The sequence below is a fragment of the Moschus berezovskii genome, chromosome 8 (genome assembly GCF_049115385.1).
Source record: "Moschus berezovskii isolate FMDL1 chromosome 8, NW_MosBer_1.0, whole genome shotgun sequence".
NCBI lineage: Eukaryota > Metazoa > Chordata > Mammalia > Artiodactyla > Moschidae > Moschus > Moschus berezovskii.
This window is the reverse complement of record NC_142467.1, coordinates 22,317,076-22,338,943: the sequence shown is the minus strand read 5'-3', so window position 1 is coordinate 22,338,943 and position 21,868 is coordinate 22,317,076. Positions and strand designations below refer to the sequence as shown.

The 21,868-nt window shown below is 38.9% G+C and overlaps 1 long non-coding RNA gene across 11 annotated transcripts in view; it reads left to right on the top strand.

Moving 5' to 3' along the window:
* Positions 1–21,868, top strand: part of LOC129558186 (uncharacterized) — a 180,997-nt gene that overhangs the window by 24,468 nt on the left and 134,661 nt on the right. Inside the window, exons 3-4 of one of the 11 annotated variants that reach the window (XR_016038013.1) lie at positions 18,123–19,130; positions 19,807–19,913. The exons of 7 other annotated variants lie outside the window; for them this stretch is intronic. This is a non-coding gene — a long non-coding RNA (uncharacterized LOC129558186). Of the gene's footprint in view, positions 1–3,628; positions 3,691–18,122; positions 19,131–19,806; positions 19,914–21,868 lie in introns of all 11 variants that reach the window. 3 more of the 11 variants (XR_016038009.1, XR_016038011.1, XR_016038008.1) reach the window with 3 other exon arrangements.

The window sequence follows — 21,868 nt, the reverse complement described above, 5'->3', positions numbered from 1 at the left end:
AGCCCAGGCTCCTCTTGGAAAGAAAGCAGGTTGAGGCTGTTGAAACTCAGCTGTGCATTGTGTTTTTCTCCTCCGAGGGCTTGGGAGATTGGCATTACTCCGCAGTAGTGTCACAGCCCGCAGTCATTTAATGCCTCTTCTTGTGAGGCCAAGATTCCACGCCCAAGTGCATTTAGTAGGTCAGTACAGTAATTTTAAATGTCTTTCTTTCAATCTTTTGCCATCTTCAATTATACCTTTCCACCCTACTATTTGTGTAATTTTCTTCTGTCTGAAGTCTCTTTACTGTTGTTCTCTATTGCACAGCATGACAAATTACCCATCAAGCCATATCTTTTCAGCCCAGAAATGCGCAATAACACGGACTCATGGCATTATCGCATGTCGTGCACTTTATTTCCTCACAGTTCATTCAAGTGTGTCACTTTATTTTCCTGGCTTCCTTTTGTCATCACGGAGATTAACCATTTTATCCTTCCTAAACTTTAGAAACAATTAGAATTTCATTACAGTGGAAGCTGAGAGTGAATGCTTGCTCAGAACTATATGGAGTATACTTTTCATATTATCAGTGGCAAAATTAAAGCCATGAATCCTGAGTCCTTTTCGAAGGAGAGACTTCAGAGGTTATTATACAGCTGAGTAACCCTGGCTCTGTACAAGAGAATTATTTGAGCCTGTGGCCACCAAACACATTAACTGTAAGAAACCATTTAGCCTGACATTGAGTACCTGATTCTTCTGTTCTCCTGCGAATTAGGAAACTCTCGGGGGCCCATGTGTTCTGTACACAAAGTCTTTTTTTCCTCTTAGCTTTGGCTAACTACCAGTAGTGTACAGTGTACAATGAGATACAATAGACATTGCAAGTATGTGTTAGAAAATCCATTGGTATTGATGCTGTAATCAGCAGGGCTGCAGCTGGTATGTAGACACATCCCTGGAAATGGTGATTAAGATCATATTCAAAAGCATTCAGAAAAACCCACAATGTTTAGATCACTGTTCAGATAGATTGCTGTTTTATTGGGACAGATGAGTTGGACAGCTCGTGGTACTCCTAGATGCTTCTAAGATGTTTTTTCACTTAATATATTTTATATGTTAAATTTGTATTTTGAATGTTATATTTATAGTATACAGGATAGTGGTTGTTGGTAAGCCAACAAACAAAAAGTTCAAAGTTCTTTTGCCATAGCCAGCTTCCAAGCCTGCCAGATAATAAATACAAGCTGCTCTAGGGAGAGGGTAGGAGGAGGAAAAGGGTGTGGTTACAGCGTGGCTTTAGTCTGAAAACACACCTCGTGAGTTGGTTGAGAGGGCAAGGGGGAGAGACAGAGAAAGCAAGAGAGAGGGAGGGAGAGATGGCGAGAACAAAAATGAATGTGAGGTAGTCTGGAGGGGAAAAGCCACGGGAAAAGCCAGCAAGGATCGTGGTTTGGTAAAGGATGTTCTCAGAACTTAAATAAATGGAACCGTGGGAATATGAAGTGAGGTTCCCTACCCAGGCATTTCCTACCCATGAGCAAGTAATTAGCTAAAAATGTTAGCTATATATTTCACTTAGGAGAACTTTAGGATGAAAGAGACTTGAACTAGAAAGGGTGGTTGCTTTCCTAAAACTCATTTTCTACTCTAAATCCACATTTTCCTGTGAACACCTTTAGGTTGTACTAAAAATGGAGTGATTGAAATCTCAACCGCATATATAATTTTCAATTTTGACTGTTTTGAAAAATAGAGAATAAGCTGGAGGTTTAAAATAAAATTTTGTATGGAAGTCTTGTCTTTTTACCTCTGCATTATCTTTGACACTCAGCTAACTTCTAGTCTAGATGTATCAAAGCCCAGCTAAAAGATGGAAGAAGGAAACCAAAAGCAGGGAATGTGTCTTTTAGAAACAGTGACCACAAAAAAAGGCAAGCTATTGATATTATCGTCAAGGTTGGGATTTCATGAAAGTAAGCTGCTATTGGGAGAGGAAAGACAATACTTTAAGATAGTAGTTTTTTAAACCATAAAACATATCAAGCCTTACTTACCATATGTGATTTTTAACTAGCAGCCAGTAAAAAAAAAAGGAAAAAAAGGGAAGAGTGAGAGATTTCTAGGGAATGAAAGAGGAGATAACAATGAACAATTAAAAGTGGCGAGAACTTCCTAGCTTTCAAAATACTTTTAAATGTATTTTTCCATGTTAATCACAAGCTACCTACAGATAGAGAGAAATTATTAAAGCCCTTTTAAGAAGTAGAGAAAATGAGACTCAATAGAAAAGAGAGTTACCTGAAGTCACATAAGGAAGTGGACAAAGCAGTACTGCTAGAACCGAGGTCTCTAGAACTCGGCTGTGCAATTTGGTAGCTACTAGCCACTGGGGCTGTTGGGCCCTTGAAAGGTGCCTAGTCCTATTTGAGATGTGCTGCACGTATAAAATGCACACTAGATTTCTAAAAGCTACTACAGAGAAACAGAAATTTTCTATACAAATTTATGGACATATTGGACTTCTCAGGTGACTTAGCATTAAAGAACCTACCTGCCAATGCAGGAGGTGAGAGTTTGATCCCTGGGTCTGGAAGATCCCCTGGAGAAGGGAATGGCAACCCACTGCAGTATTCTTGCCTGGAGAATCCCATGGACAGAGGATCCTGGCGGGCTACAGTCTCTGGGGTTGTAAAGAGTGGGACATGACTTAGTGACTAAACAACAATAACAAAAAATGGATATATTGGATTCATAAAAATATTAGTGAAATTCATTCGTTTCTATTTATTTTTTAATATGGCTACTGGAAAATTTTAAATTACTTATGTGACTTGCATTATATTCCTCTTGCTACTCTTGGCACCTCATCTAGAATTTCCCAGAAACATAAAGGGAAGAAAAAAAAGGAGAGAGAACTGGGTATCATAGAGTGTGAAGCATTCATTCTCCAACTGTGTCTCAGTTTTATTTATCAGTTCAATTCAAGAAGTCATTGAGTACTTAATATTTACAAAAGTGATTCTAGGCAATATATTGAGCATATTTTGAGGAGAGGAGAAATGAATCATAACGGGGAGAGACAATCTTTTCTGGAATTCTTTAACCAGTTAGCGAAAGAAGCATACAGAGGATTCTCTCATCTGATCTCTGATCAGATCTCTTCTAAAGGAACTGAAGCAGTGTAGAGGTGCAGAGCCCGAGATTTTCCTGGCTGGGTGGGGACATTGGTCTCACCCACCCACGGGCATTTGATGGCAGGTGCAGGAAGGGGGTGCGCCGTCTGTCATATGGCCTATCCGAGCGGAGTCCACCCACATGGGGGAGGACCTCGGCCGAGGACAGACGTGGGACGCACATTAAGGAAGAGCTGTATGAAAAACGCAGCTAGAGTAGAAATAAAGGGAATGTTGAAAAACTAATGAACCATGAGATCTCCGTAATCGTCTCTTAATAGGCACATTGTTGAATAACACTGGTGTGTGCTAGCGTAGTTATAACTTGTTACATCCGATTTCATGAGCTGCGTGGCGGTGCACACCTCATTCAGGAGGAAAGGACTGAACCCACCGTTGTCACTTAGAACACACCCCAGTAATTACTGCTACGGATTCCCGTCTCTAAAATATTAATATTTTTACAGGAACCGTTTCCAAGACCTGAAGCGCAATAAGGGAAAATTGAACGACTTGCCGTTTGAAAAAGGTTTGAGCGGAAGGGGGGAAAAAAGAGACTTCTGTGATTATTTTAAATGAAATTCCACTTTAAAACTTCTCAATCTATTTGAAATCTGTCATTTTAAAATTAATAACTGTTTTCCCTTAAGGCAGTCTGTGTAAAGAAACCGAATCCACTTCTGAGCATTTCTCCTGCCTTCCCAGATACATGGAAATTCACTACTGTTGCTGACAAACAAAATGCCACAAGATTTGTCATACAAATCACATTATAAGAGGTTCCAAAAACTTGACAACGTTGACAGTTGTTTTCAGCAAATGGCTGCTTTACTCTGTACTGTCAATGTTGATGTCCTTGTGCACGTGTAAAAGAGCAATGTGATTAAGGCAAGCTTGTCCACGCTATATCTGAGCCAAGTTTTCCGTCTCCGCGTGGCACTGCAAGATTGCTCAGCTGTTGCAGATAAGGCAGGAATAGCTAGCAGATTTCTGCCATTTAAAAAAAAAATACATTCTCTGGGCATGCATTTCTGTAGGAATTTACCAACATCTGCTGCTGACCTAAGTTTTCTATAGAAGTGGCATATTTAATTTATATAAGTAATTCACAATGGTGTGGGTCAAGCCTGATTTCCTTCGGAAATAATGAGCTGTGTTCACCAAGAAGAGACGGGTTGACGTTTAATAACATGTACATTCTCTAAATTGTCATTGTAGTCTTAGCCCTCACACTTTCTTGGCTCGTCTTACATTTATTTTCTGTGTGTTCTCTAAATTATATTTCAGCAGAAAACTTTTTAGAAAGAAGAATAAAGAGCTGAGAGATTTTGGTGATTCCACAGAAGGCCTACATTTCACACTTATCTTTTTTTTTTATAAGCTCTCTGAAAATGTTTGATTTTTGGAAGCTAATTTATTCTGGGAGAATTTGTAGTTGAATTTTAGCATGACTTAAAATTGTCATATGTACAGTCCTCAAAAGAACATACAAGATTTAGGTATTTCCCATTGTCAAGATAACTTTTGACTTTCGACATGATTTATTTACCATTTTGTTGACCACGGCTCAATTTTGAAATTTACTGTATGTCTGTTGATACAGTTTTAATTCAGTTTCTTTTAATATGTGAATGCTCTTCAGGTAAAATTACAAAACTTGACTTAGTCCTAGCAATTCAAACCTGTCTTGTAATGCATTTGCTATTTGATTCATCTATTCTTATTCTTGGTCACCTTCTAGTACAGCTGCATGCTTTAACTGTCTGACTGGTCTTTGAAAATCTTAAACCACATTCTTTGGAACAGTTGCTTCATGTTGGTTGAAATTCTCTGTGGCACTTTTTTCCATTCGCAGGAGCCAACAGCCACCATAGCAGACACATAGTTTCCAAGAACTTAGGCATGGTTCATGATTCCTGAATCTCAACAATTTCATGTAGAAACTGCAATACCATTTACAGTGTGTAAAATCTTTGTGCTTTAAAATTTTTTAAAGGTATACATTTATATGAGATGTTAAATTAGCATACATCATTTTAAAATATTTTCATTCTTACAGCTAGCAAAGGGACACATTTTAAAACCCACTATTAAAATTAATCCAATTAACTGAATGAGTAATTAGCTAAAGATATGAGTGAAAAATTAATTTTAGGAAAAATTTAGGATGAAAAGTGACTTGAACTAGAAAGGATAGTGGCTTTCATAAAACACCTTTGTATTTTCTAATCTAGATCCACGTTTTCCCATGAACACCTTTGGGTTGTACTAAAAATATAACAATCGAAAGTTCAAATTTTAAGTCCCAAATTACTACCTTTCAGATCCAATGAGGCATCTAAAAAATGGGTCAAGGTAACAATGCATAATTTGAAAAGTTAACAAAAAGTTGCTAACGGAATAAAATGAAAGTCAATATAATTGTGATAACCTTTAACACCTGTCTTATTTCTGTTGTCAGTTAAACATTTTAGGAAGCAGATATTCTTGTGGAAAATTTGTCACAGTTAGCATCTTTATTTTCAGATAAATCTTTATTTTCAGGAGAAATTTCCCATAGAATGTTTAGATCCTCTGATTAAATTTGACCAAATCTAGTCAGTGTTTAGATCCATCTGACCAAAAAAGTATGAGTGGTTTATAAACAAGTTGAGTAAATAAAGAGAAACATGTATGAATAGATAAGGGCATGCAGGCAGGAAAAACATGGCTCTTTTTTCCTACGGATTTTCATGCATTTTTATTTTGTAAAATATCATCACCGTTTTATTGATGATGGCTTTTTGTACTTGAATAATGATATCTCATTTATGAGATTTATGACATTCTGGTCTTAGCCTCTTCCTTAGTTTTGATTTTGTGTGTAAGTCCAGAAGTGCATAATCTGTCCATAACTCAGATCTTCTCTTTGCCAATATCTTCCCAAGACTCTGATTCAATCCAGTTGTAGATATGTTATTGATAGACAAAAGCAAAGGGTGAGGAAAATAAAACCATTACTTGTGTATACAGTGTAAAAAGAAATTCTTACACGTACAGTGACACGTACAGTCACATTCTTTAATGCACAATTTGAATTCATCTCCTGACACAATTGTTGTCAGGAGAGAAGTGAAGATAAGTTGTTCTTTAGGGACTTTTGTGAGATATCAGAAATATATCATGTAGGTATCTCAAACAGTTGTATTTCTCCTTACCCTATCACTCCTGAAGGCCATAAAACTCCTCTTTGCAAGGTGACCAGATTTTACTGGTGGATGAAGGATGATGTGACTGCTTCTCATTTGCTTCTGAACTTTCTCATGATACTGAGAATTTCATGAGACAAAAGTAATGTTATCAATCATGCTATAAATACTTATATGAAAGTTTTATTATGTTTTTCTGGGGTGTGCAAGATGAAATTCCTTTTACTGAACGTTTTGAGTGTTCGGAAATATTTTACTGGTGGGTTTTATTCTGTGTCATTTGGGTTTGCTGCAGAATATTAGCCAGGGTTTGGGGATGAAAGTAACGTTAGAATAAATGGCCACTGGAGAACTGCAGAAGCTTTCTCTCCAGGGCTACTCTGCTCTGGCTTTATTTTTGAGAAGGGTAGTATGCAAAGACTTGTAAATGGTCGGGAGGATAGAGGGTCACTAAATACATCACAAAGTTTAAAATGGTATGTTTTGTTTTTCTGATGGATTGTCAATTGTGATTAAAAGCTACCATGACCTACTGTCACTCCCCAGGATAAATCTAGATTCTTCTGTGTGGCACAGAAAGACTCCATGCACCATCGACTTTTCAGACTCTTCTGTATGGCCTCTTCATAGCTACACCAAGCTAAGGATGGCTGAATATTACCATGTTCTGACCGTATCTCGAATGTCTTCCACCAGGAAACCATTTCAGTTTCTCCACCTTTGGAACATGTATTTACTTTCAAGATAGGGTTCAAATGACATCTTCTTGATGAAACTTTCCTGGACCACCCAAGAAAGGCATGAGGTCCTTCTGTTTTGTGTTTATTTTAGCATTTATTCATAGAGCATCATACTGTACAGGATTTGAAGGTATCTGTATCCCGCAGGCTAGACTGTGACTCTTTTGAACATAAGGATTATATCATATCCATTTTTGTGTTCCTTTGATCTTGCATAGTACCAGGCCTGTGGTAGATGCCATTTAACTATTTGTTGATGGTGTTGTAGCTTTGTGTAGTATTTGTGTCCCGGCCTCCAACCGTTAGTGTGAGTTTACCTATCATCAGAATCTCTCATGTACCAGACGTGTTGAGAAATCTCTCTACAAATGAAACGCTTTCCATACCTGTCATTGACATTCAAGAGCCCTTGAGGATTCATTTACCTTAAATAATAAGTTTATTTTATGTGCACTTCATTTTGTGGAGCCAGCATCATTGCTTTTACTATAACACTTCATATAGAAGAACTAATTTAGATACATTGCAACTCATAAAGATGTAACGGAACTACATGCCTACCATTTTTATTTGAAGGTATTCACTGCAGCTCAGAACTAAAGCTGTAGAGAAAATTAACTCTAAAACCTGAAATACTAATACCTCACATAGCAACTGGTCAGCTTTAACCATTCAGACCATAGCTAGGAATTAAGAAAGAATCAAAAGGGCATAGAAATGCAAAGGAAATAAGTTCCCAACGTCAATCGTGGTAGAAGAGCTCCTTATTCTTCTACTCAGACAGGGCTACTCATTCTTATGCTCCAGTTCTAACAAGCTTTTGTTTGTTCACATGCCTTTGGGAGATTCAAAGGGGCAAATTATTCAAATTTGGGATGATTGAACATGTAGATTCAGGCAAATGAAAAAAATGAGAAATGCCAGCTGATAATCTGATTCTCGAATGTCAGAGAAAGCAACATTAAAAAAAAAAGGAAGATGAAAAGACAGTTATCTGTAGGACATTTCCGTATAGTTCTAGCTAATCTAGCCTCACCTCTGTAGAGGGCCAGTCTTCCCTGCTCTATCTGTTTCTCTTTTTCTGTTCTAAGGTCTTTTGCCCTATTTTTGTTTGGTTAGATACACACCATTTAATTTTCCTAAACCTCATTGTGAGGGTCTTTAGAGACGAGCACACATTTAAGCACCGGATGAATATGTGAGCTAAACATCTGGGTACTTCACAACCAATCCCCTCCTTCCCAGATTTCCCCTTTTTGACTCCCCCCATATAAAAAGTTCTGCTTCTGAATCCCTGTGGCTCCTGCTAGTTCTTCATGGAGCTCCCAGTACATGCCTGGTCTTCACCTGACTTCTCAGTGTACCTACTCCTTAGATGCCTTCAGTACCTGTCCTGTCAGACTAGTGGTCTGTCTGGTCTCAGGGCATGGCCTTCCACTGCTGACTAATTCTGGAAAAATTGACTCTGGAAGTTCAAGATAACTATGAAGTTCAAGATAACGTTGAACCAACTCTTGATTTTGTAGCTGACTCACTGGAAACTTCTCCAGTGAGAGCAGCGATGGGTTTAGGAGGTCAGGGGAGCAGTAAAGGTAGTTGCAGAAACCATGCAGTTTTCACAACCCATGCCAGTGTTCTTGCCTGGAGAATCCCATGGACAGAGGAGCCTGGTGGGCTACAGTCCACAGGGTCACAAAGAGTCAGACACGACTGAGCCACGTAACCACATTGTCTGTTAGACCATGAACTACATGGAGACCATCTTCCCTATCCAAAGATGCTTCTCCTCTAACTTCCCTGTTGAGTGTTCTTTGCTTGCCTTGCTGGCTGTTATAAACCTCCACAGACAGAATTCTTCAGCATGGATGTGTGGTCCTGTCCTACTACGCCACCCAAGTGAAGCACGTGCCTGGGGCTCTTGTTTGCATAGCACTGCTTTGCTGACTATGAGTTTTGAACTACTAGTGTTAGCCACCTTCCACTTAGTGATAATTTACTGTTCTTATTCTATTTCACGCTTGTGTTTTAGATCAAGTTCTTATGGTACAATTTAGGCGTTTTTATGTGCATTCCTGCTTGCTTAGATAAAATTACAACACATGGCTTAATTAGTAAGATGCGTATGTTCTTGAGGGAAGACATACTTCCCACCGATCTCTTTTCCCATTCCCAGCAAATTGCATCATGAAAATGTTTTGGAGAAGAAACGGTGCCTTTCCCTGAGTGGTATTTATTATTATTTAACAGTTCTACAAAATGAATGACTAATAAATGGGTAATTCTAACAAAACTTTCCCATTTATCTTGGTTGCAAACAGCATCACCATAATCCTGTAACTTCCACCCTAAGGATTGTCACATGTATGTGACTAGATGGCTATCCCTGAGGACAAATTTGAAGCCCTTTGTGAACTAAAGATTGTTTGTCAATAGTTATCATTATTCGTCAATAGTAAAAATTCTTCAGTCATTTCTTGAGGTCTTGAGACCTTGTAGTCTTCAGTTGAAATACCTGTTGCAAGATTAACATGCTAAACAGCTACAGTTTAGTTGAAATCATTGATCAGTTTGGTGAATATAGGCCTAAGGAAATAGAATACAGAGGTGGCTGCCTGGAACAACAAAAGGTGGCAAGAAGGGTTCTAAAAGTAGGAGCTGGAAGCTCTGAATTTTTCTATTATTCATTCATTATCTAAGTTCTAAAAATCACTAAACCCTAGTTATGTAATTAATCTACTGAATCATGTTGGAGTTATTTCTAATTGTTTTTTAATAGGACCTATATTTTCCAAGTCCTTTATTTGAATTTATATATTCATTAATTTTTTAAATTATAGAGATGTTATAGTTTCTTTAACTCTTATTTTATTGCACGAAAATAGCTGTTTTCCTTACCAGTGACCTCTAAAGTTCCCTTCAGTCCTAACTTCCTGTGATCTTTCTTGGTAATTTTTCCTTAGGGAATTTCTCAGAATATTTGGTTCTGGTTCTCATTGGGTAGTGGAGCCAAGTTGGTTTCTTATCTCTCTGAGGTTGTCAGTTTGGGTGCAGTCTTGATGGAGGCAGCTGATCCCATCAAGATAACCATTCAGTAAACTTTTGGCATGAACCTGACATTTCTTACTATATTTGGCTCATCATATGGCATTGTACATAGACTTTCTTGCCTTTCTCGCACTTATACCTTTAAGAGGGATTTATAATGCACTCGCTGATGGTTTCCTGTTGTGCTTCTTAAAACACAACACACCATTGTGTTAGTAAATACACTGCCCAGAACTAGGAAGACTGGAGATTTTTAATTTTAATCAGAATTTCTCTGTTGGCTGGACAGCTTCCAATGAACTTTTAGAAATGTGGAAATTCAATATTTAAGGTGAAGAATTTTTTAATTTTTGAAACATTTGCACAAAAATTTGGTTTACTTTGTAAAAGTTATTTATTTAATTGGCATGAATTAAAAGTATTTCATAAATAATAAGTGTTTTGTTATGCTTTTTTACTAATTTAAATAAAAAGGATATGATTAAGAAATCAACCCATCAGATTTGAGGTATAAATAGAAATCATGAAACTTGCATCTATTAAACCTTTAATAATTGTAGTAGAATGGAAGAGAAAAAGGTGTTAGTAAATGAATACATTATGTGTAAAATTACTCGTAAGACTAGTGGATTCTAATAAAATCTTCATAAGGATTTTCTAACAAATGAACATTTACTGGTTAACTATAAAATTGGTGTAGTCAGCGTGACTTTATAACATTCAAGGAAAACTGTCAGTGATATAAGAAATTGTGGATATTTACTTTTGTTATAATAAGTGAACAGAATCTGCTGTTTTGCAGAATTATTGGTTATGTATGAAAACAAAGTCACAAATGTTGTCCATTGAGGCAAATGTTGGAACTCTTAACTGAAATTAAAGATGTTTCAGTACAAACTCCTTTCTGTGAGTCTGCAGTCTTAACTTTCTGGTGAAAATCAGTAAGAAAGTATAATTTTGTTCATAAACAGTAAGTTTGAACAGAGCTTGCTCAGGCTGTGGTGGGTGCACGTAGTGCAGTCAAGCAGTTTGTTTTGCAGTCATATAGCAGGTTCCCTGCAAGACAGGGAGCAAGTTTTCCGAGCTTTTGCCTACTGTGACTTAGCTGACTCACTCTGCCATAAGGGATAATTTCACTGTGACCATTGAGATTTCTGCTATTTTCTTTCTGGGAGAAGGAATAGATGGGTTTATTTTAAGTACTGGGCAAAGGGATCGTTAGTGGGAATTCTGCATGAAGCGACCCAAGATGTGAACGGACAGGAATCAATCATATTCTTAAGATAAGTTACTTCAAAATATGAGTATAATTACCCTTGAAATGTTACTTTTGAGTGGTTTTTTTTTTTTTTAAGTTTTTTTCTTTTTTTCCTTAGAAGGTGAAGGAAACACTTACAATAATGACTGGGGTGAGTGGTATTTTTAGGTCAGAATTGTCTGGCAGTCCTTCTTTTCATCTTCAAATAAACAGATGACCGTGTATGTAAAATAACCATTGTATATGCTGAAGTATTTTAAATCTGCCTCTCATGTCTGGTATGCTCCTGACATCACCTGCGAGATCAGTGCTGCTGTCCTCAAGTTTCTGCTTTGCTTGCGTGTCCACAGAAGGCATAGAAGACTTCTTCATGTGTTCTTGCCTTCCCGTCGAGAAACTCACCTCCAGCTAATAAATGCAAAGAGACAGACCTGTCCTGTGCCAGGGTGGTGTGCAGACGGCTCAGGATCCTCTGGGGCCCCCCTGGCAGCTCTCAGAGCATTCCTGGGTTTACGGCCCCCAGAATATCTTGGGCAGCGCTTGTTTCCCGAGCTCTGACCTGTTGCTAAGAGTCAAGCCTCTATGTAAAAAGGAGCACCCCATTTTCACAGGGGCCACTCGGCAGAGCACGTGACCTCTAATTTTGCCTCTCTTCTGTGACCACAGTGCTTGCTTGGGTTTACTCTCCAGAAAAACACATCAATACGTTTGCAGCTGGTAGGGATACTGCTTTTTTATTGCCCATTGTGGAATGCATACCAAATAAAAACCACCACAATGTGTTAAGAAGCAATCTTGTATGCTTTTCAGGTTACTCAGATGTTCCAACACGCATAACCAGCCATCAATATAAGAAATTCTCCTCTAAGCTGTTAGCATATTACAGTCTGTGACTTTTCTACTCAGGGAATGGCACTCATTTCTCTCTCTGTCCCATTCAGAACAACTTCTCCTTTATTGCATTTAGAATAGTGTAACTGTAAGGCAGTAAGGAAAGGCAATATTCACAGAGTGGTTCACATTATGCTGAATTTTATTGTAGTCTGACGTGAGTGAACCTTTGAAATCCTTGAAGGCAGCAGAGGCAAAACCTGCTTCTGGTGGACTGGAGAAAAATATTTTGACATAGTGATAAGTGGGGTAACTTCTAGAAATCGTGACTTGAAAATAGTTTCTGAACAAATGTAATTTCTGTTGTCCCAATTCACAGAATCATCATTAGAGCAGCCTGCCATTGGCTAGAACTACTAATTTTTCCCCTTCATTTTTTAATATGAAAAGTGATCTACAACTCCTCCAAATTCCCACTAAAAAGTGCTTGTCTTCTGCTCTCTGCCAATTCTTTTCCCCAATGATTATGATTATAATTATTTCCAAAGTATTAGCCTTTAGGTGCTGCAAGAGTATTCATTTTAATCTATTTTCCAACTGTAAAATGGACATGTGTGAAAAAGCAAAAGTGTTAGTTGCTCAGTTATGCAACCACATGGACGATAGCCCACCAGGCTCCTCTGCCCATGGGATTCTCCAGGCAAGAATACTAGAGTGGGTAGCCATTCCCTTCTCTAGGAATCTAGAGAATCTTCCCATATGAAATTTATTTGTTTTGTAAAAAGCAACAAATGATTAGCTCCGTTATTCTCTGCTCTTGAAACATATGGAGTTGGATATTCTTTAGGTTTGAATCAGTTTGGAGAACTACCATAGATTTATTTTTCAACTATTATGGGAATTTTGGTGAGAATAAGAAAGTCCCATCAACATTGGGGTCCTTTCCCTTGAATCTTACGGTTCAAATTAGAAACAAGCTTAATTAATATGACTGACACGTTAGAGCCACACATTTTTACAGGATGTCAGGAGAAGAATCCACCTTTTATTAACATAAACTGTTTTTCCTTCTCTCCTCCATCACTACCGCTGCCGTGTCCCCGGTCTTCACTTTTCCCTGGTTAACCTCTCGTGTTGTTGTGCCTGGCACATAGTAGGTGCAGGGTAAATATTTGTGTGTGTGTGAATGAATGAAGGACGTTCAGGACACAAGAGCTTCTTGGTTCACTTGAGTCAGCAAGGCTCTCACCAGTGTCTGGTGTATAAACTGGATGTGTTGTTGACAACTTTCTCTGCTCTTTGTGTGCACAAGCTAAGAATAAACAGCTCTGGAAGGAGGGAGGGCTTCATTCATGGGAGGATTACACCATCATAAACTCACCAAAGTGTAGCACACAGAGCCAGTGATCACAGAAGACAGGCAACCCAGGCCCCATCATTAAATATAGAAGCCTGTCTTCACTGGTTTTATCCAAACAGACTCCCTGTATTTTGGAAATTTCCACCACACTTCCTTTTGAGTTGCTTCTTTTTTCAAGATACCAAGGCTGACGCTTTATAAAAGTGGACTTAGTCAGGGAAGCTGGTGAAACGATGCTGTACATATTCCTTTATCCCCCCGAGGAGACTGTGGTGTTGATGCTTCTTGGCTGACTTTTACGTCCCTGACAACTTTCTATATTCTGGTTAAGATTTGAGGGTTTCTTTTCTAAAAAATGGTGATCTTTCCTAAGTGAAAGCACCTCATGGAATAGAGCGCTCAGTTTGTACTCAAGACGACAAGCAGAGTAGAAACTCTGATGTTTCAGGAGTCGGAGTTGCATTACTAAATAATTTCTCTTCCTCTGGACCAGATAATAACTATAACATCTCAGATCTGTGTCTTTAGTTGAACACCAGCCATGTAGAGAAACTCAGGTAGAAGTTGCAAAGTTATTTGTGGTTTACCAGAAAGGTTTCACACACAAAGGCTCAATATTTTTTCCTTTTACGAGCGAATCGTTTTGTATGTATGTGTGTGTGTGTGAGTGTTAAGTGCCATCTTATTTTTGGTTATTTAAAGTATGCAGCATGTAATCTTTCATATAATAATGAAAATATTTAAAATATTTTTATTGCTTTAAAATAGTATTTTATACAATGTTTTTATTAAGTTTTATAATAAACACTAAAAGTATTTTTAAAATAGTTGGTTAAGTAATCTTGAGTGTTACGAAGAATTCACTAAAGTAACAAAACAGTGAGAATAACGGTGAAGTTGCAGTGAAGGGAGAAACGTGTTCCTGGTGTTGAGGTAAAGATGTGATAATCACACTGTGTGGATTCACAGTACTCTGACCTATTTTCCCATCTCTGAGTAAGATCCTGTGTCCATTTGGCTTATTTTAAAGATTCTGTAATGCCTCATACTAATTTAAGGTAGCTTGAATATGTTTCTTTTCCTTGTTCCCCGAAAAAGCCAAACATACTCATGGTATGAAGGGAAAATGGAATCCTATATTATGTGGAAGTTATTTGTAAGCTGTAAGCTAGTGTTCAAATATGAGGTGGCATTACAGAAGTTTAAGACATAAATTAGCCTCAAAACTTAAATGCTTATTAGGGAGAAATTTATTTGGTCGTCAACTCAAGTTTCAGTTGTATATGTATTTCTTGATTTTACAAAATAGCGTCGAGGTGGTCAGGACTTGCTGCAGTAAGCCCTTACCTGACTACTGAGCTTTTGGCAACTTAAGCTCTTTGGCAGAAAATTTAGTTGCAAAACCTCTAGGGAATTTCTATAGTAGATTTTTATCTGGAGTCATATTGATGATTATTTCGTGTAAATTAACAAATTTAGATATCTTTTTCTAGCTCAGAGTAGATTGGAAGGGAGAAGGTGAAATGATATTAGATACATCGTCTGTGAGAGGTGCAACAGCAGTAATATCTTAAAGGAGAACCTGGAATTGAAGGAGAAAGCAACCAACTTTAGGGACAAACATTGTATAATAATGTTTAGGGACAAAAATTGTATAGTACAATGTGGAGCTTCTCAATGATGACATAAGACAAAAAATTTAAATTGTGTATTTTAAAAGCTTTTTTTCTGCCATAAGAGAAAAACTTATAGCAGAAAGCGAAGAAGAACTAAAGAGCCTCTTGAAGAAAGTGAAAGAGGAGAGTGAAAAAGTTGGCTTAAAACTCAGCATTCAGAAAACTAAGATCATGGCATCTGGTCCCATCATTTCATGGCAAATAGATGGGGAAACAATGGAAATAGTGACAGACTTTATTTTCTTGGGCTCCAAAATCACTACAAATGGTGACAGCAGCCATGAAATTAAAAGATGCTTGCTCCTTGGAAGAAAAGTTATGACCAACCTAGACAGCATATTAAGAAGCAGAGACATTACTTTGCCGACAAAGGTCCATCTAGTCAAAGCTATGATTTTTCCAGTAGTCATGTATGTATGTGAAAGTTGGACTATAAAGAAAGCTGAGCACCGAAGAATTGATGCTTTTGAACTGTGGTGTTGGAGAAGACTCTTGAGAGTCCCTTGGACTGCAAGGAGATCAGTCCTGAATATTCACTGGACTGATGCTGAAGCTGAAACTTCAATACTTTGGCCACCTGATGCGACGAACTGACTCTTTGGAAAAGACCGCGATGCTGGGAAATATTGAAGGCAGGAGGAGAAGGGGACGACAGAGGATGAGATGGTTGGATGACATCACCAACTCAATGGACATGAGTTTGAGTAAACTCTGGGAGTTGGTGATAGACGGGGAGACCTGGCATGCTGCAGTCCATGGGGTTGTAAAGAGTCGGACATGACTGAGTGACTGAACTGAACTGAAAAGATTTTTTTTTTGAGGCAAGAGCATTTAGACAACATTTTAGAAACTACTTAATAAAAATGGTTACAATTTAAGTGTTTTAGTTCATATTCTCAAGAAATATTTATTCAGAAAATTAACGCTGGGAGTGGGTGGTCGTTCACTCAGTTGTGTCTGACTCTTTGCAACCCTGTGGACTGTAGCCTGCCAGGCTCCTCTCTCCATGGGATTCCCTAGGCAAGAATGCTGGACTGGGTTGCAAGATCCACTCCTCCAGGGGATCTTTGACCCAGAGATCAAGCCTGTTTCTCTGAGTCTCCTGCATTGGCAAGTGGGTTCTTTACCACTAGCTGCACCCGGGAAGCTACATCTGGGACCATCTCATTAACGATGTGGTACTATGTTTAGAATTGAAGTCACTTCTCTCAAAAGGTGAACTTTTTTTCTCATAGCCAGCCCTCCAAGACTTAATTCTCAGAAGTTTTGATACAAATAAAAAAATTCTTTGGTAGATTGTAATGTATTCTTTTATTTTTCAAATTGAAATACAGTTGATTTACAATATTGTATCAGTTTCAGGTGTACAGTGTAATTTAATAGGTTGTACTATAGCGGGTTGTAATATAACAGTCTTGAAAAGCATAAGAATCGCAATCTGGAATATCTAGAAAACAGTTCAATAAAATGTATTTCTTCTCTTTCTTTGATGCTGATACGTTCACTATTACCTTGATGATATAAATTATGCAGGTAAATCTAGGCAGGTAAGATTATACTGACACCACTGCCGCTGCAAAAACTGGCATCTGAACACTGAGTTTGGAGATCCTGTGGATGTGACAATAAAAACCCAGGTTTTTGATATTATTTTGGAAAAATAATTCAATATGTAAATCATGATTTTTAGTAAATGCTTTATTTTATGCCTTCCATGTAACAACCGTCCTGTTAAGGAAAGTGCTTTTTTTTTCAGTGTTAAAGGTTCATAAGGGAAGTAGAATTAGTCTGCGGAGGCCCCCAGCCTCTCATTATGCTATTGTTTGACCAGGTAGATGTGTTTATTCTCTGCTCCCTTCCCCTGACGCACCAATCATTTGTACCCGGGAAAACTACCTTCACCATCAAATTACTCCTGAAAATAAAATAATGCCACTAACATGCAGAGCTGTAGACAGCTAGGAGGAGAGGGCTGAAAATGATGCACACATGGCTTCCTCCATTTCCTTTCCTTTGGTCCGGGCCTGGATTGTCAGGTGCCAATTAGTTATAAATGGGCTTCCCTGGTGGCTCAGATGGTAAAGAATCTGCCCACAATGCAGGAGACATGGGTTTGATCCCTGGGTTGGGAAGTTATAAAGCACCTACATTTAAACCAGTTCATTTTCTGCTCTCGGATTAGAAATTTATTTTCAGTGAAGGTCCTCATTGTCACAAAACTCATATTTTTCCCCCTAATATTTTATCTATTTATTTGGCTGTGTCTGGTCTTACTTGCAGTACATGGGATCTTTTGCTGTGGAGTATGGACTCCCTGGGTTGGGAAGATCCCCTGAAGAAGGGATAGGCTACCCACTCCAGTGTTCTTGGGCTTCTCTTGTGGCTCAGCTGGTAAAGAATCCGCCTGCAAGGCAGGAGACCTGGCTTCGATCCCTGGGTTGGGAAGATCTCCTGGAGAAGGGAAAGGCTACCCACTCTAGTATTCTGGACTGGAGAATTCCATGGACAGTCCATGGTGTCGCAAAGAGTCAGAAACAACTGAGCAACTTTCACTCACTCACTGTGTTGAGGTGTGTGGACTCAGTAGTTGCCACACATGCGTCTAGGTGCTCTGCAGCATGTGGTATCTTAGTTCTCCAACCAGAGATCGAACCTGTGTCCCCTGCATTGGAAGGTGGATTCTCAGCCACTGGACCAGCAGGGATGTCCCAAACCAGCTGAATTACAGCAAAAATTTGACTGATCCATGAAGCATGTTGTAAGGAGAGCCTACCTGATCCTGAGACAACACTAGACCACCACTGATTCAGTTCCACAGTTTTGTCCTCTTAGTCATCACCCTGCTTGTTTAACTTCTATGCAGAGTGCATCATGAGGAACGCTGGGCTGGAAGACGCACAAGCTGGAATCAAGATTGCCGGGAGATATCAATAACCTCAGATATGGAGGTGACACCACCCTTATGGCAGAAAGTGAAGAGGAACTCAAAAGCCTCTTGTTGAAAGTGAAAGAGAAGAGTGAAAAGGTTGGCTTGAAGCTCAACATTCAGAAAACTAAGATCATGTCATCCAGTCCCATCACTTCATGGGAAATGGATGGAGAAACAGTGGAAACAGTGTCAGACTTTATTTTTTGGGGCTCCAAAATCACTGCGGATGCTGATTGCAGCCATGAAATTAAAAGACGCTTGCTCCTTGGAAGGAAAGTTATGACCAACCTTGATAATATATTAAAAAGCAGAGACATTACTTTGCCAACAAAGGTCCGTCTTGTCAAGGCTATGGTTTTTCCAGTGGTCATGTATGGATGTGAGAATTGGACTGTGAAGAAAGCTGATCGCCAAAGAATTGATGCTTTTGAACTGTGGTGCTGGAGAAGACTCTTGAGAGTCCCTTGGACTGCAAGGAGATCCAACCAGTCCATTCTAAAGGAGATCAGTCCTGGGTGTTCATTGGAAGGACTGATGCTAAAGCTGAAACTCCAATACTTTGGCCACCTCATGCGAAGAGTTGACTCACTGGACAAGACTCTGATGCTGGGAGGGGTTGGGGGCAGGAGGAGAAGGGGTCGACAGAGGATGAGATGGCTGGATTGCATCACCGACTCTGTAGACATGAGTTTGGGTGAACTCCGGGAGTTGGTGATGGACAGGGAGGCCTGGCTTGCTGTGATTCATGGGGTCACAAAGAGTCTGACACGACTGAGCAACTGAACTGAACTGAATCGGCTTTTCAGAGTAGCCGATCACCAATCTGACCAACTATGTGGAAACTGGCCATCGAGATGCCTGACTCTAACAAACTGGTGCTGTTACTCCTTACCCAGCCTGGTCATAGAGACTGAAGGCCAAAAAGCATGTTGAGTTTTTACGGTAAAAAAGTGCATGAGGAGGGCAGCTACATACTAGGTTACCCTCCCGGTTTGACCCCTGTCCTTGGGTTTTTATTGCCTGAACTGGCACCAAAGAAACTCCTTGAAAATAACACATTCCTTGTCCATTCAGTGGTTAATGATGCTTAAAAAAAATCACAGTTTGTGACTGTGACCTAAATTATGCCAGAAGCTGTAAAACCATGGTTTCTTTAAATTCAAATATGACCCACATGCTTTAAAACCACTACACTGACCCTATAGAACTGTTGCTGAGTATGCATGTCCACACACACACACACACTCACACACAAAACACTTGGCATTAAATGACTCGGTACAAGAAATGGTATTTTTCAGACTTCCATGTTGAAGAAAAGGCTCATGAAAGAGATGTAAGTGAGCTTAAAGCCAAACATTTGTTTGGCTTTGCTGCAGCAGGCTGCAGGAATGTAAACTTTTTTTTTTTTTTTCAATGACTTCAGCTCCTAATTTGAAAGCTAGGATTTTTAGGAGTGAGCAAGAGACTATATTTGGCCAAAAAATTCTGCTGGCTTGACTTAGCCACTCTGCACATTCAAAACAATACTTCTTTATCAAAAAAACAATAGTCTGTTTTATTCACAGCACATGTAGAAGTTGGAACATCGACTAAATTCCACTTTCTTCTCTTGCAGTGTGTCTGTAACCAGCTAATGAGCTGCAACAGAGCCTGGCCTTCATTTTCAGCAAATTAAGTTCATCCCTCACAGGAATTGTGGTCTGGCTGTGGCACCGCTCCTAGGTACGGGCGGGACTTGTTTCTTCTACCAGTTGTAGGTTGGCCACATGGGTACGTGCTGTCGCACCACACAACAAAATCTTCTCTATAATAACCAGTCTAAGTAGCCTTTTACCCCTCAAAAGTAGATCCCATTTAATTTACTTTGTGTTTATAGCACTCCCTCCAAAACCACATCATTGGCACAGACTGATATTTATACAACTTTTTATTTTAAACTATTTATTTAGAGTTGAGACTTCAGTAGCACTCCCTGTCAGATTCATTGACCGTGCTTAAATTCAGGATACTGCAAATGTAAATTGGGAAGAGTGATGTGTGTTTTTGGGATTCATTTCTCCAGCGCACAGACACCCACACAACTCTCGCTGAAGTGAAGGGAGGTTAGACGTGTGGATAAAATTTTGTGATACAGATGACTGGTAGGAAACTTCCCACTGATGGGTGGTTTAAAAAAAAAATTGCTCTTGCCCATTGTGTCCCCATGTTTCTTCAACGATGGAGTTGATCAGACAGACAATTATGTAACATGGATCTAAAAATTTCTGGTTCAGAAGTATCAGTGTCATTAGGGATCTCTTTTCATACATAGTACAGAGTTTCATTACTCAATTATTCTAATGGAAGTCTCTTCTATTAGAATAAAATGTAATAATTAGAATAGGTACTTGCCACAGAAGGAAGGGAAAATAAACTTTATTATGTATCTGAGCTCTGCTTTGGGGCCTTTTACCAAAGTTATGTTTTTCTTAAATCAAACTTTTCAGTTTTGTAACTTTTAAAGTGAGGAAAGGATGTAAATTTCAAATCACCATTTAACTACATAAAATATAGTGGCATATGATCAGGTTGTTTTATTCATGGTGGACATTTCATACTATTAATGATATTGAACTTTCATTTTCTATGAGATTCTGCAAATTGTTCTTAAATTTCCTACTATTTAGTGATCTGAAAATACAAATACAATCTTGCTCACACCTTTGATCCTTTTTGCTCTCTTCTTTTGGTGAACTCCAATCTGTTTTCAAGTCCTGGGTTATATATTCTCCTCTTCGTATATCGTGAAAATATATGAAAATATATGAACATATGTGATAAACATCTTCTCAAAGAAAAGTGTAGCTGAATTGCAGTGGGATCATTTTTTAAGATATCATCCAGTGCCTCTGTCTCCTCATATCTCCTTTATCTCTTACTCTTCCTCTGTGTTCTGGAAGCTAGGCTACTTCAGGAAAGAGATAAAAAGGAAAACAAGTGACCATAAAGGAGTCAACCTCTTTGTAACTTAAAATTAAGGTCCCAATTTAGAAAATAGACTTGAAAGAATAAGGGGTTAGCTTCTGTTGTGCTATCCTTCCAGGGTAGGTAGAGATTTCATGGATTCCAGGAAGAGAAAAGTTGAGAAAGGAGAAAGGGAAGTTAGATGCTGGTGGGAGCTGATGAGGTCTTGCTTCTAGAATAAGGAGGATGTCCCCAACTCTTCCCCGTCAGCTCAAGTACCTTTGGCTTTCTCACCGTGTCCAGTGTGGAGGGATGATATAGTGATGACTGGATTTCTCAACCCCACTCTGCATTCTAGACTCCCTGGTACTATTTAAGCCTCCTGGAGTTAGAGGCAACCCAGGGGAGACGGGTTAGAGGAGATCTTATTTCTATAACTGTGTTAGTTGGTTGGGCTTGAAATAAAAAAGAAATTGTTATGGAAAAAGAAAGAAAATGCTGTCATTTTGCATGTCTGAGTTTGGCGGCTCCAGGTTTGTATGCGTCCAAGAAAGGAATTATGCCGTCACACTCCTTTGTCAGAGTTATGTGACGCGTAGTAGGTGCGCAGTGAACAGCTGGTAACGGAATGAAAAGATATTATGAAGCAGTATTAGAGAGCCGGGAGCTGCACGCCAACTGCTCCCATCTTTGATCTGGTTGCTCTGTTGGGTCAGGGAAAAAAAAAAAAAAGG